We start from the raw sequence: 6,472 nt of genomic DNA, 5'->3' as shown, positions 1-6,472 counted from the left end.
ACGGAGCGGTATCTTCTCCATGACCGGGGGAAATCGCACTTGAAACGAACCTGGGACGCGGTCGGGCCTCTTGTCTGGGTGTCGAGCTGGGGGCTCCAAGTTCGGCTAGATGGGGCCTCCAACCTTCTCTGGCTTTCCCAGTTTCTCCAGGCTGGTCACACTTCCCAGGTCAGGAGAGCCAAGCCCCTTCCTTAGGCGCGAAGCCAGCAGACAGCCGCCCGGCGGAGATGCCAGGAAAACGCAGAGCATCGGGATGCCCCTACTACAACACTTCCAATTCTGTAAGCATCACCAGGAAGGCTCACCTTCCAGAAATTAAGAACACCAGAGGCACAGATGGAGATGGACTCTGGGATGGAGGTGGGGGGGGGTGTCCCCAGATGGCCAAGGCAAGAGCTGACCCACAGCTTGAGTCCTTTCTGGGGAGCCCAGAGAATAGGACTCTGTGTTTATTTGAGGCAAGAGTGCCACACATACAAGGGCTCCTCATTGCCATGCTGTGCGACCCATCCTATGTCATGAGCTGCTGGATGCAACCCAGAAGGACTGGCCATGGTTTCTTTTGACTGTGGGGTCAGTGGGGCCCATGGTCTCCTCCTGCCCATTGGTTCTCAGTGTTCTTCTTTTCTGGGCTTTGGGACAAGTCCCCATTCTCCATAAAGTTCCAGCTTCTTCCCGAGAATGTTTCCTCCTGTCCAGGCTGCCTCTGTCCTGTGGGGTGCAGACTGGGGTGACTGGACTGGCCAGGGAAGTGGTCTGCACAAGAGGCACCTGAGTCTGGGGAAGGACTGACTCAGGAGCTGGGCAGCCATCGGAGGTTCCCGAGAGCTGTGCGGTCAGAGTTCCGATGCCAGGCTATGGAGCCTCCTCTCCTGGAAGCTACCATGCCGCCCTCCTCCTGTGGGGCTGCAGACCCCCCGCCTCACCTCCACGGAAACTCTCCCCACCATTCCCTGCAGAGCGAGGCACTCCCCACAACCAGGGCTTCCCTTCCAATCTTTCTCCTGCACAGCAGAGCACCACAGAAACCACATGGACCACTAGTGACCTGGGGACTGTGGATGCTTGAAACGGAGACGCTCTCCTACCAGACGGAGACGCTCTCCTACCAAATCCTGACCCCAGATCCCTTCCCTAAACTCTGATGGCTTGTGAGCCACACAAGGCCCCGATGGGGGAACTGACAAGGAAACAATCAAGGGAAAGGGACATATTGAAGAACCATCCACGCAGAGTAGACTGAGAGCTAATGTCCACAGTGCAGCTAGAGCTCTTCCAAACATGAGCCCCATGGAAAAGTCTAGAGAAACTAGGAAAAGTCAGAGAAGAGACACAAATGATCACTTAACAAATCAGAGAATTTTTAAATTTGCTAATATTTAAGACATGGAAATGAAACACTGAGTTAATGTCACATAGACTGGTCATTACGGAAATGCAAAGGAAAACAACTAAACTCCACTGCATACCTGTTAGAATGACTGAAATCTGGACCCCTGACAGCCCCGGATGCTGGTGAGGACGAGCAGCAACAGGAGCTCTCCATCACGGCTGCTGGGAATGCGAGATGCTCCAGCCACTTTGGAAGACAGTTTTGTGGTGTCCTAGAAAATAAACATACTTCTGCATATGATCCAGCAGTCGTGCTCCTTGCTAATTACCCAAGGGCTGAAAACTTAGTTCATACTAGAACCTACAGCCGATGTTTTTAGCAACTTGGACCATAATTGCCAAAATCTGGAAACAGCTAAGATGTCCTGTACCAGATGAAGAAAGAAATCAATGGGTCCATCGATGGACTATCACTCAGCATGAAACGGAAGTGAGCTATCAAACCAGGGAAAGAGCTGCAGGCAATGCAAATGCATATTAGCCCATGAACGGAGCCAATCTGAAAACTGTATACACTGTATGATTCCAACTACATGACCGTCTCTGAAGGAGAAAATGATGGAGACAGTAAACACCTCTGTGTTTGCAAGGGGTCGGGTGGGGGGAGAGTCATGAAGAGGTGGATCATTTGATATTAGGACAAAGAACACATTCCGTATGATTCTATAATGGCAGACGCATGTCTTTGTACCTTTGTCCAAACTCATAAACTCAACAACACCAAGAGTGATCCCTGAGGTAAACTCCGGGCTCTGGGTGATGATGATGTGGAGGGAGGTGACTTCACTCTGACAAATGCCCCAGTCTGTGGGCGGATGTTCATAATGGGGAGTCTGCGCATGCGTGCCGGCACAGGGCTTGTGGGAAATCCCTGTCCCTTCTGCCTGGTGCTCCTGAGAAGCTAAAAGTGCTCTTTGAAAATAAAGTCTGCTTTGTAAAGGGAGTATCTGAGCACTGTGCAAGATGTGTATAATGTAGAAGCATACATTGTAGACAGTGAGGAAGGATCACCCTGATCGACTCCACAAAAAGCCCTGAGTCATATGTAGTTGAGTCTAGACTGTTCCTGTGCACACATCTCTCTGTCTAATATTTTTGCAAAACTGAGCTCAGGGAGTGCACAGGTCTGCAGGTTTCCTTTGATCAGTGTATGGTGCACGAGATCATCTGAGGACACATCTAGGTTTCCCTATCGGTATGAATGATGACATCTGTCCTTCTTCAACCAATGCCCCATCAGTGGTCACTTGGACTGTTTCTTACCTCAAAAACTGCTGGATGGAACTTATTTGTGTATATATGACTGTTTGCTACTTTGAGGTATCCAGAAGGATAAATTGCTGGGGCACAGGATATGTCCTTATATATTTTCACAGGTGCTGTCACATTTTCCCCAAACTGTGTGAACTGGAGCTCACCAGCAGCATATGAGAGGGCCCATCTCCAAAACCCAGTCAACCCCCAGGATTATTAATATTAATATTTTTTAAATAAAAAAAATCTTAGCTGTTTCCAGATTTTGGCAATTACGGTCCAAGTTGCTAAAAACATCAGCATGTAGGTTCTAGTATGAACTAAGTTTTTAGCAGGAGAGCTCCTATTGCTGCACATCCTCATCAGCATCCGGGGCTGTCAGGGGTCCAGATTTCGGTCATTCTAACAGGTATGCAGTGGAGTTTAGTTGCTTTCATTTGCATTTCCCTGATGACATATGGGGGGGGGGGGATCTTTCCAGATGCTTAGTTCCCATCTGTGTGTTTTGGGGAAGGTGTCTGTGAGTGGCTTTGGCCTAGTATATAATTGGGTTGTTTTCTTATTGAGTCTTCAGAGTTCTTTATATATGTTAGATAAGAGTTCTTTATCAGACTTGTCTTTTGCAGACATTTTTCCCCAGTCTGTGGTCTGTCTTTTCCTTCTTATGACATTGTCTTTTGCAGAACAGGTGTTTCATTTTACTAAGTCCAGCTCATCTCATCTTTCTTCCATGAATTGTGCCTTTGGTATTTTTTCTGAACATCATCACCAACCCAAGGAAACCTAGATTTCTCCTATGTTATCTTGTGGGAGTTGCACAATTCTCCATTTCATGTGGAGGTCATTGATCCACTCAGTTAATTTTTGTAAAAGGTGTAATGTCTGTGTCTCAGTTCCTTCTCTTGTCTTTCTTTCATCCTTCCGTCCTTTCTTCCTTCCTTTCTTTCTCTTTCTTTCTTTCTTTCTTTCTTTCTTTCTTGCTTTCTTTCTTTCTTTCTTTCTTTTTCTTTCTCTTGTGGAAGTGTGGTTGTTCCAACACCATTTGTTAGAGAGATGGTCTTTCTTCCATGGTGTTGTCTTTGCTCCTTTTCAAAGGTCAGTTGACTTCTCTACATGGCCCCATGCCTGGGCTCCCATTCTGTTCCATTGCTCCATTTGACTCTTCTCTTGCCGATAATGTACTGTCATGATTACTGATGGTTTATAGTAGGTTTTGAAGTTCAGTGCTGTCAGTCGTCCACGTTTGTTTTTCTGCAATGCAGTGTTGGCTACTCTGAGCCTTTTTCTCTCCATACAAATGTTGGAATCTCTTCATCCACATCTACAAAGTAACATGCAGGGATTCAGATTGCAATTGCACTGAATCTATGGATCAACTTGGGAACAACTGATATCTGGACAATATTGAGTCTTATTATCCATGAACATGGACTATCTCTCAGTGTATTTAGTTCTCTGGTTTTGTCTACCAGAGTCTTGTCATTTTCCTCATAAAGATCTTGTGCATATTTGTTAGATTTATATTTACATAGTTCATTTTTGGAGTGTCAGTGTGAACAGTCCTGTTTTCATTTTGAAATTCCATTTCTTTGGAATATAAGTGAGGTATATAAGTGAGCAGATGACTTTGGTACAGTGACCTCATGGGTCCTGCAACTGCGCAACCATCACTCATCAGATCTAAGGCTTATTCTCCTTCTCCTTGTTCTTCCTCTTCCTCCTCCTCTACCTTTTCTTCTTCTTGTTGTTCCTCTTTTTTTATTGATTCTTTTGGATTTTCTAACCTTATCACCTGTGCCCAAACATAATTTTTAATTCTTCCTCCTCAGTGCATATGGTTCCTATTTATTTCCTTGTCGTACTGTATTAGCTGGGACTTCCAGTCCAACCCTGGAAGTGGTGGTAGGGGTCCTCCTGCCTCATTCCTTGCCTTAGAAGGAGTGCTTCCTATATCTCACCATTAAGTATGCTGTTAGCTGTGGTGTTTTTGGAGATGATCATTATCAAGTTGATAAAGTTGATAAACTATTCCTAGTTTACTACAAGCTTATTATCCTGAGTGGGCCTTGGGGCTCGCCACTTTTGGAGTCTAAGAAAACAATGCAGAATATGTACTCAGTAAAGGAACACCACTTAGGCAAGTAATACACATGTGCGCAGGTGGACCCAGTGTCCCCTGCTCCCTGGGACACAGAGTAAACACCAGAATCTAGTCCACCTACGCAAATATCATGTATACCTTCCAAGCTTCCAAGAACAATTTAGAACAAACTAGTTTAAAGCAAAAGGATTCATATCTCTTTTCTACACATATGGGAGTCAGAGCAGCTCTGGGGAAGACCATCTCTCACAACCAGACAAAGGCATAGCTTCCTAAAGGATAAGCCACAGAGTTTGAGGAGGAAAAATGGCTGCTCAGCTTAAATGGATGCTTGACTTGTCCAAGAACACTGGCTAGTTGTCTGGACCCAGGGTGAGCTACTGCTGAGCCCCGGGCACTACTATGAGGTTAGATGGTTGTGTTCTCCTTCTTCAGCAGGCCGTCACTGTTGTTAATATTGTTTATGGCTGTCACTAATTCCTGGAGATGCAGAAGCTCTGGTTCCCTGCCAGCCCCACCCCCTCCCAGTAGCCCCCCGAGACCCAGTCCCCAGCAGCAGGCACATCTCCAGCCTCAGGGAAAACTTCCTTTACGAGCCCAAGTATGTGTTGCCTATGCCCCCCTCTGCACCATGGCTCCCACTGTTCCCTGTTTCTGGAACACATTTCCCCTTCCCTCCATTTTGAAATTAGGGGACAGTTAGGTGACATACCTGCAGCACAGGGGGTGTCATTCTTCCTAAAACACAACCTAAGAAGTTTTGTGTCTTTTTTTCATTTTCAGTGTGTTATTGTTGTAGGAAAAGAACAAGTAAAACGATGTGCAAGAGTTATCTCCTGTCCCACCCTCTCTGTTCATCCAGACCCCTCTGCAAAACAATCACGTCCAGTTCTCAACTATTGATTTTGTCATTCACCTCTGTGCTTCTAGAAAATGTTCTTTTTTAAAAATAATGTTCTTATGTTGCTGTTCTTGGATCAGTTTCAGGCATCATGTACTTTCTAGTACGAAAGATGAGGATTTTCCTCTCTTCTGTGGTTCTCCCTCGCCTCACTCCTTCCAACTAACATATATGACATGTTTTTGGTTAAACCAATTGTATTTATGATCTATATTTCTGTAAATAGCTCAACTATTTTGCAGGAGCTAGTCACCTTTCTTATATGTGAACATATAACTATTAATTAATCCAATAGATACTATAGTTATAATATAGTATAGTTTAGTTAGAGTATATTATAGTATTGGATTTATAGACGGTGACAACAAAGTGCCTCTTGCTAGGGTTTGTGAGATCGTGAAGCCAGTAAAGGGCAGAGCTGGGATCCAAGGCCAGACAACAGGTCTGCTTCTGGAATCCAAGCTTTAACCGCTGGGCGATCCCACCTCCATAGCGTGTTCATGGAGTGCTTACTATTGTGCTCAGTGCTGGGGCACGCAAGTGCACAAAATTAATCCCCAGCCTTTGAGAACTTGTATGTTGGGGGACACTGGAAATAAACAAGTGACTGAGTAGACATGAGGTCAGGGGTGCCCAGTGGGAGGAACACAAGAAGCAGAGTCAGGCCGGGGAGCTGCTGTTCAAATGAGTCTGCTTGGGGAGGTGGCAGAGGCTGCGCAGGGGTGAGTGGGAACCACGGAGGTGGGTGGAAGGACGTTGCAGGCAGAGGTGAGGTGAGCCAAGGCCCCAAGCCCAGAGCCTGCCCACAGTGCTGGAGGAGCAGC

This window comes from Enhydra lutris, unplaced genomic scaffold (assembly GCF_002288905.1).
Source record: "Enhydra lutris kenyoni isolate GAN:26980312 unplaced genomic scaffold, ASM228890v2 scaffoldscaffold94, whole genome shotgun sequence".
In the NCBI taxonomy this organism is placed as follows: Eukaryota; Metazoa; Chordata; class Mammalia; order Carnivora; family Mustelidae; genus Enhydra; species Enhydra lutris.
This window is presented reverse-complemented; position numbering follows the sequence as displayed.